Genomic DNA, 12546 nt, shown 5'->3' with positions numbered 1-12546 from the left:
TGGATTACCTGTTGATTCTGGAGGTATGATTGGAGGGGTTGCTTTGTTAACAGAAATCCTGCTGGGCATTCTAAGGAAGAAAATACACCCAATCATTCATGAGTTTAAGCATGCACAGCTGATTTGTAACTATTTGTCAGCAATATGTGATCTACTTTTGTGGTGTTGCTGTTTTGAGAAGGGCTAAGTATTTGTGCAATTTGGAAAATATTGGAATTTTTAAAAAGTACTAGTGAGTCATCTATCTGTCTTGTCATTCTTACTAGTAAGTTATGCCCCTGTGTGGAAATAAATGTGTGTTGGAAATAGAGAACTCTTTCCTGAATAACTTCATGCAGTTTGTTACTATGATATTTCCATACCAACCAATTATCTCGAGCATTGACAAATTTTCAAAAGCATTAACAGTAGATATATAATTGTTAAAATTATTTTCAAGTTACATCCTTCACTTTAAAATGTCTTTTTTGTAGAGAGACTTGGATAGTCTGATAGTGCAGATGTTAAGGGCTGGTGGCAATTGACAAATGTTATGAGTAAAAGAAATTAGTGACAGGATTTCTGATGGGAATATTGCATTTTGAAGCTGGAGCAGTGTAAGATAAATGTAATAGATCAGTTAAGATCTAATAAAGAGAAGCAACTGAAGAGCCAAAAGCTTTGATACTCTTCTTCTTGTCTAAATTCTCCTGTACTAAACACTTTTTTTAATTCATCACACAAGGAAATTCCATTATTCTTTTATTAGCACTCTTAATGGAGCTTGGCCATTTGTAATTCCTGCTGCCTTCCTGTTCATATCCTTTGTGGCATTATATCAAAGTATCCTCAAATGATTTTGGCTTCAGTTGTGAAGACTTATACACTCCTTTACAAATTAGTCATGAAGCGATGTGGAACTGAATATAAATGCTTAGATATATTTCCTTTTGATCTTTGTTTTAGGACCTTTAATAAATTATTAAAAGTAATAGAATTGCTTGATGAGTGATTTTTAAAGCTAACAAGTTTTACTCTTTTGGCACTTTCATTCTTGCTACATGTATGCATGTGTGTGTCTGAAAGAGTAAAAGGAACAAGAGAAGAAATGTAAGTGTAAGGGGGAACTCCTCCTTCCCCATTTTTTAAAAATTCTGCCTATGAAGGTTTTCCCCAGTGCAATTCTCTCCCCATTGGCAGTGAGCCTAGAGAACCAGCTGCAAGTGTTCTGGCTGCATGCACTTCGTTTCCAATTTAACCCTTCATTCTAATATTTACAACTGATAAAATTCCTAGTTTTTAATTTTAATCACATTAATCCAAATTGTATGGATTTTGTATGGAAATTTATCTGAAAAAAGTTCATGTCCGCAAGCAGGTCCTTAGCCAGCCATATAACAAGAGATGTCTGTGTGCAGTAAGTGGTCCCTCCTTCTGATCCTGCATGCCTAGTCTTATGTGTGCCGTTTTTTAGGCTTGATCACTATGGAGAACCTGTATCAATAATAAAGAAAAAAGTTAAAACAGCTGTTCCAGGAGATTTTCCCTCTCAAAATGTGTACATATTCATGCAATTTCCTGCACTGTAAAAGATTTACAGGCATTTCAAAGTCTGTTTGTATATTAACTATCTTTCTCCCTAGAGGGAGAGGCAGTGGAATTGGGGTGCTTGTCTTTTGCAGATGAGAGGAGTCAGTTCTCATTTAGAAAAAATAATAAGAGAATTCGCAGTTGGGACATGTCATCTTTCCCAAACAATTGCCATCTCTGCTCTCATTCTCCTCAGATAACAAGGTGGAATGTAGAGAGACAGGAGATTCCCCCATGCCAGGGAGAAGGAGAGGAGGCACTTTATTATTATTCAGTGGCACTTTCATGCTTACAGTGCCTGCAGCCCTGTGACTCTTGTAACTACTGTACCACCAAGAGCCAGGTTGTAGCAGCCGTCCTGAAGACGTGAGAAATCTATCAAAAACCTGAAATCAGATGCTTGTGAAGTGTTCCCAGCTTTCAAGTGAAAAAATTAATTTCTAAAATGCATCATTTTGTAAAAAAAATCAAATAATTTTATGTGGAGGACTCCCCAAATACTTTGTTTATTAAAAGGCCACTGTGAATGATCCTATTATTTACATGTGCTTAACCTTCTTCCAGAATTTACAATTTTACATAGCTTTTCTAGAAACAGATTTAATCAAACTCTTTTTAAAGCTTCAGAGTAGCAGCCGTGTTAGTCTGTATCTGCAAAAAGAACAGGAGTACTTGTGGCACCTTAGAGACTAACAAATTTATTAGAGCATAAGCTTTCATGGGCTACAGCCCGCTTCATCGGATGCATAGAATGGAACATATAGTAAGATGTATACACACAGATAAGTTGGAAGTTACCATACAAACTGTGAGAGGCTAATTAGTTAAGATGAGCTATTATCAGCAGGAGGAAAAAAAAAAACTTGTGTAGTGATAATCAAGATGGCCCATTTAGACACTTTTTAAAGTGTTTTTATAGTCCTCTGTGGAGAAATACAGAGGTCCATTTCTGGGCAATTTATTCCTATTTCTGAAATACTTGCCTTTGTGCCTGTGTTTATATAGGGCATGGGTCTTACAGATTTTAAATCTGAACACTGACTGTTATGTCATCTTTTTGTTTTATGTGCATTATCTTGTTACAGCACTACTATTTCTGCAATAAGATATATGGAAATAAATAGATATAGATAGAGATTCTCCTGAGACCTTCATAAACATGATATGTGTTTCTCAGAAGGCTATCACAGTAAGCAAAGCTTTAAATAAATTAAACTTAAATATTAGGGATTTTTCTTTGTTCTTCAGCTACACCATTCTCACTTATCATTTTTTATTGAATTTAAAATCATGTATTGACACAAAAAAATGCCATTGAAGCCTTTGCACTCTGCATTTTAGTGATTCAGTGTTGTACTGAGAGAAATCTTTGTCTTTCCTATCTGTAGAGAATGCTTAGCTTTTCTAATGTTTTTCTCCCAAATCATACTTGTCCTTTAAAGCCAGTAATCTTGTTGTTAAAAGATGTTAATGCAGCTGTGATAATAGTTTGATGGGTCAAACTACTAAAATTTGGCGAGCTTTACATGTTCTTCAGAGCCCAGTACACACAGTGTGTCCAGGTTCAGCACAACAGAACCTGGTACAGTCAGTGTCCTTTTTTGTTGTTGCAGGGTAAGCCCAAGTTTCATAGGTCACACCTATGAAATGAGTGATTATCCCCTCATTAGAAAAAGGCATGTGGTTTACAGCTCTTGATATGCAGGACGCCTATTTTCACATCGACATTCATCCAGCCCACAGACATTTCTTGAGGTTCACAGTTGGCTCGCAACATTTCCGATACAGAGTTCTTCCCTTTGGAGTTGCCACCAGAGTTTTCACCAAGGTTTTCTCCATTTTGGCAGCCCACATCAGGCATTATGGCGTGCTTGTGTTCCCATATCTTGACGACTAGCTCCTGGTGGCACAGTCCAGACATGAGGTCCAAGTTTCAACCTCCATGTTGCTCAGCCTCCTTTCTTCCTTCAGAGTCAGTATCAATGCCAAAAAAATCATCTTTAAACCCCACACAATGCCTAGACTTTATAGGGGCCACTATCAGCTCCATCATGGCATGAGCCTACCTACCACGAGACAGGTTCCAGAGTCTGCAAAACTCATAACTCCCGTAGTCAACAATCCTTTGGTCATGGCCAGGACTTGCCTATCCCTCCGGGGCCACATGGCCTTGTGCACACATACATCACTACCTTTGCTCGACTTCACCCTGGCTTCTTCGAAATGTGGCTCCAGACAGTTTACTTGCCCAATCATCACACCATGGACCTCAAGCTAACAGTTCCCCCCAAGGTAATCTCATCCCTCCACTGGTGGAGGGACCCAGGTCAGATCTGCATAGAGATTCCCTTCCTACCCTCCTCCCCGAACAAGACTATTATCACCAACACCTCCCTCCTACGATGGGGAGCGCACATGGCCAAACACATGCCAGAGGGAACATGGACTCCTTGGGAGTCCAGAATACAATTAACATTTTGGAGCTCCAAGCAGTAAGGAAGGCATGCCTAGCTTTTCTCCCACTCATCTGTTCCCATCATATTCTCATCATGTCAGACAATACCATGACTGGTGTGCTACATCAACAGGCGTGACGAGACTGTGCTCAAAAGTTTTGGAACTGGTGCATCCCCTACCAGATTACCGTATTTGGCGCTTATCTTCCAGAGACACACAATGTTATTGCAGATTCGGTCAGCAGATAGTTCGTGATAGACAACAAGTGGGAACTCCATGACACCATGCTACAGGACACCTTCAGCAAATGGGGAACTCTGACCAGAGATGTCTTTGCCTCCCCATTCAACAGAAAATGCAGCACCTGGGACACCACTCTCAGGGCGACTCTCTTATCCTCCCCTGGTCGGACCAACTCTATTACACCTTTCCTCCTCTCCTGCTCCTACCATGAGTGCATCACAAGATCAGATGAGACAAAACGACAGTCATCCTGATCACCCCCTATTAGCCCAGACAGTTTTGGTTTTCCAACCTCCTTTGTATGTCTCTGTCCCCCAATCCCTATTCCTACTCTCCTCGATCTCCTCACACAACACAACAGCAACATCATCCATCCCAATCCACAGGTGCTTCACCTCAGAACCTTGTATTTGGATGGGCATAGTCATCAGACATGCAGAACATCCTCTCCAGCAGCAGAAAGGACTCCATTAGGCACTATTTCCGAGCCAAGTGGAAATGCTTGGGCAAAACACAATGGACTTTCCCTAGAAGCAGTGGGGATTCCCCTCCTCCTGGATTATCTCCTGTCTTTAAAGGCATCGGATCTTGCCTCAGCTCTCTCAAGGCCCACCTACTGGCAATTAGTGCCTTTCGCCCCCTGATGGAAGGATACTCCATCTTTACCTATTCGTTGGCTGCTAGGTTTTGGAAGAGCCTCATCAGAACCTTCCCACCTGTACAACCCATTGCTCCCCAATGGGATCTCAACCTGATTCTATCTGTACTAATCAAACCTTCCTTCAAACCGCTGGTATCATATGCTATGTCACTCCTTTCCATGAAGGTTGCTTTCCTTGTTTCTCTCACATTGGCGAGAAGGGTTGGTGAACTCAGGGCCATGACGTCAGACCTTCCTTCCATGACTTTCTATAAAGATAAAGTATTCATGAGCCTGCGTCCCAAATTTTTGCCAAAGGTCATCTCCCAGTTTCACGTTAATCAATCTGTTCACTTACCTGCTTTCTTCCCGAAGCCACATGCCTCGGAAGAGGAGCAACGACTCCATTCTCTCTATAGGTTTCAGAGTATCAGTCGTGTTAGTCTGTATTCGCAAAAAGAAAAGGAGTACTTGTGGCACCTTAGAGACTAACCAATTTATTTGAGTATAAGCTTTCGTGAGCTACAGCTCACTTCATCGGATGCATACTGTGAAGTGAGCTGTAGCTCACGAAAGCTTATGTTCAAATAAATTGGTTAGTCTCTAAGGTGCAACATTCTCTCTATGGCCATCGGGCCTTGGCCTTCTGCCTGCAGAGGACAAATTGATCAGGAGATTCCCCCAGACTGTTTGTCGCAATAGCTGAACGGTTTAAAGGACAGGCAGTCGCCACACAACATATCTCTTAAGTTGATTTCTGGGTGCATTATCCAGCCTCCGTAGGCCACAGGGGTGCTATACATTCAACGAGAGCCCAGCCTTTGACCATGGCCTCACTCTGTGACATACCACTTCAGGATATTTGTAGAGTGGCCATGTGGAGTTAAGTACACACCTTTGCTACACATTGCACTTTAATGCATGACTCGGCAATGGATGCCTCTTTGGGCATGGCTCTCCACCGCTAATCTCTCCCATCTGCATCCTCGCACTCTCCTCCAACTTAGGTAAAGCTTGTTAGTCACCCTCAGTGGAATATAATAGGGACCATCACTCGAAGAAGAAGAAAAAGAGGAAGTTACTTACCTCTAACTGAAGGTTCTTTGAGATGTGTGATCTCCATTGGTATTCTACTTCTCATCCTCCTTCCCCCTCTGCTGCAGATCTATTGGATTTGCAGTGGAGAAGGAACTGGAGGGGTGATCAGTCTGCCCACCCTTTATCACCATGGACAAAACCATGATGCGTGGATCAAAGGACACTACTTTCAAATTCTCTTGTCTCCAGGCACATGGAGTACATGCATAAACCCCTCAGTGGAATACAGATGGAGCCACATATCTTTAAGAACCTCCTGTTATGCGTAAGTAACCTCCTCTTACACACACACATGCTGTAGCACAGGATATCTGTCTAATCTATCTCACCTAATCATGTCTCTAATAATACCCCAAATGGTTGACCAGTTAGCTAGGCATATAACTAAGCCATTTTAACTCACATGATCCTTTCTCATTAGTTCATTTAGTTATCTGTGGGTCTGATACGGAACCTCTTGAAATCAATGAGAAAACTTCCCTTGATGTCAGTGGACTCTGGATCAGTTCCTATGGCTGGGATCCTGCAAACACTTAATGCCTCATGTAATAGTGATGACAATAATTATAATAAAATGATGTGTATTGCTATGCCGGAAGGTGTAAATGGCTATTATCAACACAGACCTAGTAGAATTCCATGGATGTACTAAGCACCCTTTATTTGGACTAAATGGAGGGACCAGTTAAGACCCTTTTTGTGTTGTAATAGTTGAAACAATAGAAGCGACCACCCAAAGCAGGGCCCATCATGGCAACGCATGAATAGAAGCTAAGCCGTGTGGCCATGTGGGTTTCCCCTGGGACTGATTGCGCACACAGGGGCTGGGGCATTGATTGGTGGTAATGATATGTGTCTGTGCATCAGTGAGAAGCAGAAAGCCAGCAGACAGTGAGAGAAGTTGTACTGAGTATGGCCCTAAGAGGAAGCCAAGTAAACTGCCTCCTGTTGTTTGGTTCTACTGTGTTCAGGGAAACAGGATTTGTGTACTACTTTATACATAAACAGGGTTGCACCAAAGAAACACCTAACTCCATCATCAGTTTCTCCTCCTAACAGAAACAACCCAGCAAGGCCCCAATACTGGCTCACCACTGAGCCTGAAAGGAGCCACACTATCATACTATGATACTACATACTATCGTACTACTTTTTAAAATGTGTGGTTCAGAAACCTGTAATTTTGATTTGTCTACTCTTTCGTATAACTTTGATTGCATGAGAAAATGCCTAAATACTAAAAGAATAACTTAATCTAAGAAAACATTTTCACAAGCATCTTACTGAGAAAGTAACCTCCATATAGTTTCCTTACAAACTGACCCAAAGTACCAAGATTGTTTCTATGATCTATCTTTTTATTTGGGGGGGGGGGATGTTACATCTGGCATAATTAAAAATATTAACACCAGACTTCATTTTTGAAAGAAGCTTGTGAAAAATAGGAACATAGAGTTGCAGCATTATATATAGCTAACAAGTGAGGCTTGCATCTTTCAATAATCCATGCAGTGCTACAGTTCTAGCATTCCCTGATTCCCCAAGGTTCTGTGTCTTCTCCCTCATTGTTAATTACAGACAATGTTAGGAGTTTCACAGCTTACTAGTCTTAAAGAGTCCTCTGTTTTACATATGAATGCTAGGAGCTGTCTTGTAAAAGAAATGATAGTCATAGTTTGAGTACCCCAAATCAGATGCTTAGGGCTTATCTACACTGACACTGACTACAACTTTCTTGCTCGCGGGGGGGGGGTCAAAAAACACCCCCCTGAGTGCAGCAAGTTGCAGAGCTGTAAAGTGCCAGTGTAGACAGTGCCCTAGCGCTGGGAGCTACGTCCCTCATTGAGGTGGTTTTTTTAGAGCACTGGGAGAGCTCTCTCTCAGGGCTGCGCAGCGACCACACAAGGCATGTTAAAGCGCAGCCGCGGCAGCACTTTAGCATTACCAGTGTAGACTAGCCCTGACATTTTTTTAAATGTTAGAAAAGCCCCCTTTCAGAATCGCTGTAAAACAGTAGGCAATGATCCTGTCACATTTAATATTTTTTTCTGACGAGAGAATTGATTTTTCAATGTTAATTGTTTGTTTGTCTGTGAGTATGCATATACAGCACCACTTCCATGTGGATGTGCAGATTGCATTTCTAGGCAGAATTTTAAAAAGGCAGTTTCTTTTGAGAGACTTTCTCTTGCTTCAGATTTCTCAGATAATGATTTGGATTGATGACTTTTGAAAACAAAAATCACTGTCCCTGGCTTCCATTAATTCCGAGAACAAGCACTGTACTATATCAGAAGGCTACCACAATTTGTCAGGCCGTAGCTCAAGTTTCCTAATGCAGGAAAGCAGGTGCTTTGAAGTGTTCTGGAAAATGAGACACGTGGGTTATTGTCGACTGGCTTGCACAGAGCTGTGTACTGATGCCTGAAAAGACATTTCAGATTTGATTTAATTTATCATATGTCAAATATGACCAAATATTTGTGGAAAACATGCTTATTGTAACCTCAGAAACAAGGCACTGGATTGATTCATTTTATTTGTTTGTTTTTCATGCTCCGCCCTGAAGCAGGTTACATAAGTCTGTTTGTGCACTTGTGGTATGTGGTGAGGCTTGAAAGAAGACTGAAAGAGAAACACTTGAATGGTCTTGTGCTAATGGCACACTTGAACACTGCTTGATGGAAAAGAAAATCTTAAGGTCTGAAAAGCTGCTACTTTTTCTTCACTTAACTATCAGCTGTATCCAAGTTCATTCTCTCTTACCATCTGAAACCAAAAACAGCAGGCAAATATTTGGGGTTTTAGAAAGAGCTGTTCAGTTTCTAGGAACATACAGAGTTTGGAGGCAGTAAAAAAGGTAACAGAATATTACAATGGAGAGACTTGCTTGTTTATTGAAAGGCTTGCTTAGAAAGAAGAGGACACGTAATGTCCTTAATTCAGTAATTGAAATTTCAATAAATGAACACTTACATAATCCACTCACAGATATGTCTTGCATCCTAAGTTAATGCGGAAAAAATTTGGTTTGCTGTTGCTTTTGTTTTGCAACACTGATGAATACAAATATATTAAAATATGCAGTATATTGCTGTTTAAAGTTTTGGTTTAAGACTTTGCTGTAACAATTGTTAGCACTTAATCAGAAAACATGAAAAAAAAAAAAGACTTCACTACCTCCTGATAACTGAGTTGTCTGGGATTACTGCCTCAGTTTTCAGAGTGAAAAGTGGTTGCATTTTGTTCAAGTATGACAGATTTTCATTACAGAAAAAATGAAACCTTACTAAAAACTGTCTTGTCACCAGACATGCATTAAAAACAGGCAAGACGGTAACCAAAGGTAATAAAGTAACAGAGAAATATTGACTTTGAAGGTGTCTAGTGAGCCACACAGTTAATTATGTCTTATTTAAATATCTTAATGATTTTGAAGAGATAATTCACAGATTTTACTAAATTGGGACTTACCCCAAACCAACCCCTACAGCATGAGAAATAATATAGCGAAATCTAAAAACGATAATAATAATGGGCAAAATATTCATTAAAGAGTTCAATACAGAAAAATATGTGGAAAAATAACCCAGAACACACATTCTTATGGGGTGGGAAAACCTGAAATGTAGTAAGGCTAAAAGAGATCTTTGTGGTGATAGTGGAAAGCAAATTATTAGACATGAATTTGCAGTGTGATACTGTAGCAAAATTATCCTATGCAACTTTTGCTTGCATATTCCCAAGTATAATTTTATATAGCACAGAAGTAATAGTGTTCCTCAGCAAGGTCTTGGTGCAGTTGCTTCCAAAATATTGTCTTCAAATTTGGACAGCCTGTTACCAGAAAGATGTTGACAAATGGGACATCCATCTTCTTGCCTTTCAGTTGTTACCATCAGAAACATTTGATCCCATTTGAGTTTTGTGACCATTATTGCTCTGATGTGCCTTGACGTGGCAGTACCATGGCTGTTGGCCACGGCACCACCTAAGGGAGGAAAGGAAGCACAGTATAGGGAATCAACACAAAATAACTTGCTCTCTCAAGAGAACAGCGCAAATGTAACTTCTATGCCACGTGTCATTGACTAGCAGAAAGACAAGGGGATAATAGTGGTTGTAATGGCCCTGATCTTGCAACATTAAAGTCAATAGGAACTTTGCCATTGACTTCAGTGAGTGTGTGATCAAGCACTAAGGTTTTTTTATACTGGCTTTTTATGTAGATCACCCACCCTAAAAGCCAGCTGTGGGATGTGATAGGCTAATGTTTTATCCATCCCACCCATTTCACTGGAGACTGCAAGCTGACTTTGTTCACAAAATCACTATAAATCTCCCAGTGTTCTTGTGGCAGGTTAAATAACATGTCAAGTTCACTGACATTAGCCGGGTTTTGTATTCCTTTATTGCCAAATCATTTTGCATAGTCATTTTACATCTTACACCGAAGCCACATACTCCATTAACTTTCTAGTTGTCCTGTTTACTCCTTGTTTTTAACATTTTATCATTTTCTTACGTGCGCGTCAAAAAACAGGTGTTTTTCCTCTGACTTTGTGTCTCAGTAATAGGAGTGCTAGAATGGTGATCTCCTCACCTCTCTCAAAGCTCTTCAGCAAACCAGGCCTTTTTCAATAAACCCTGGCTGATATCAAGTAGCAGCACAGAAGATGTCTTGCGGGGCCCTGTGGTATTTGCAAAATAAGACAAATTTTTGTGCCACGTAGGTTAGCTCAAGCTCCAGAAGCATATTATAAACCCTGTGGAGAACCAGATGTCATAGTTTAACAAATGATTAAACCTTGTGGGGCTTGTTTAAACATTTAAAGTCTTTCCATATGAAATCAAAAACCTTTATACTGTATTGACAATTTTCTTCAGTGTGCTGCTGTTGCTATAGGACTTCATCCAAAAAAAAAGGGTCAAACATATTTTAGTTGAAGGCCCTGATCAGATTTTCCCAAGTTTCAAAAAAATCAAAATTGGGTTTAATTACATCTTCCACTTTTATAGTTTGCATTTTTATCATTTTCATTTTTGTCTTAACTTCCACTATGTGATATATTCCATTACGGACATGAGGAGAGGGTAGAAGAAAGTGTTCATTATCATATAGTAAAACAACAACAAGCCATAATGATTATGAGAAACTATTGGTTTAGTCTTTTTCAGTTAGTCTGTGAAAGGAATGCAGATAAAACTGTTCTACACAGTAAATAAAGTTGTATTACACCCTTTTCTACGCTTCCCTTAGTCCACTATCTTAATATGAGCTCAAATGCTAGACTTTAAATGCTAGACTTTAAAACAATCAGAGGATGTAGAGTCTGAATAGTCCAGCCAGGAAGAGACCTCATCTAGTCCATCTCCCTGTGCTGAAGCAGGATTATGCACACCTAGATTGTCCCTGACAGGTGTTTATCTAACCTCTTCTTAAAAGCTCTAGTGATGAGGATTCCACAGCCTTCCGTGGTAACTTGTTCCATTGTTTATCTGTCCTTGTAGTTAGAAAGTTTTCCCTACTGTCCAGTCTAAATCTCCCTTACTGCAAACTAAACTGATTATTTTTGTCCTATCCTTGGTGAACATGGAGAGCAATTGACCACCCTCCTCTTTGTAACAACCTTTTACGTATTTGAAGACTGCTATCATAGAATCATAGAATATCAGGGTTGGAAGGGACCCCAGAAGGTCATCTAGTCCAACCCCCTGCTCGAAGCAGGACCAATTCCCAGTTAAATCATCCCAGCCAGGGCTTTGTCAAGCCTGACCTTAAAAACCTCTAAGGAAGGAGATTCTACCACCTCCCTAGGTAACGCATTCCAGTGTTTCACCACCCTCTCAGTGAAAAAGTTTTTCCTAATATCCAATCTAAACCTCCCCCACTGCAACTTGAGACCATTACTCCTCGTTCTGTCATCTGCTGCCATTGAGAACAGTCTAGAGCCATCCTCTTTGGAACCCCCTTTCAGGTAGTTGAAAGCAGCTATCAAATCCCCCCTCATTCTTCTCTTCTGCAAGCTAAACAATCCCAGCTCCCTCAGCCTCTCCTCATAAGTCATGTGTTCTAGACCCCTAATCATTTTTGTTGCCCTTCGCTGGACCCTCTCCAATTTATCCACATCCTTCTTGTAGTGTGGGGCCCAAAACTGGACACAGTACTCCAGATGAGGCCTCACCAATGTCGAATGCTATGTCCTCCCTCAGCCTTCTTTTCTCTAGACTAAACATGTTCAGTTCTTTCAACCTTTCTTTCTGGGTCATGTATTCTAAACCTCTTATCATTTTTGTTGCTCTCCTTTGGACTATTTCAAATTTGTTCACATCTGTCTTAAAGTGTGGTGCTCAGAATTGGACACAGTACTCTAGCTGAGACTTCACTAGTTAACAGACACTCCCTGTTAATACATCCTAGAATGACATTTGTCTTTTTCTCAACAGCATCACACCATTAACTCGTTCAATTTGTGATCCACTATAATCCCCAGTTCCTTTTCTACAGTACTGATGCCTAGCCAATTATTCCCTATTTT

General features: G+C 40.4%; 1 protein-coding gene across 4 annotated transcripts in view; it reads left to right on the top strand.

Moving 5' to 3' along the window:
* Positions 1-12546, top strand: part of CDKAL1 (CDKAL1 threonylcarbamoyladenosine tRNA methylthiotransferase) — a 665563-nt gene that overhangs the window by 527251 nt on the left and 125766 nt on the right. The gene's annotated exons all lie outside the window — the stretch shown is intronic.

This window comes from Lepidochelys kempii, chromosome 2, assembly GCF_965140285.1.
Source record: "Lepidochelys kempii isolate rLepKem1 chromosome 2, rLepKem1.hap1, whole genome shotgun sequence".
In the NCBI taxonomy this organism is placed as follows: Eukaryota; Metazoa; Chordata; order Testudines; family Cheloniidae; genus Lepidochelys; species Lepidochelys kempii.
The sequence above is the reverse complement of the archived record's forward strand: the minus strand, read 5'-3'. Positions and strand labels throughout refer to the sequence as shown.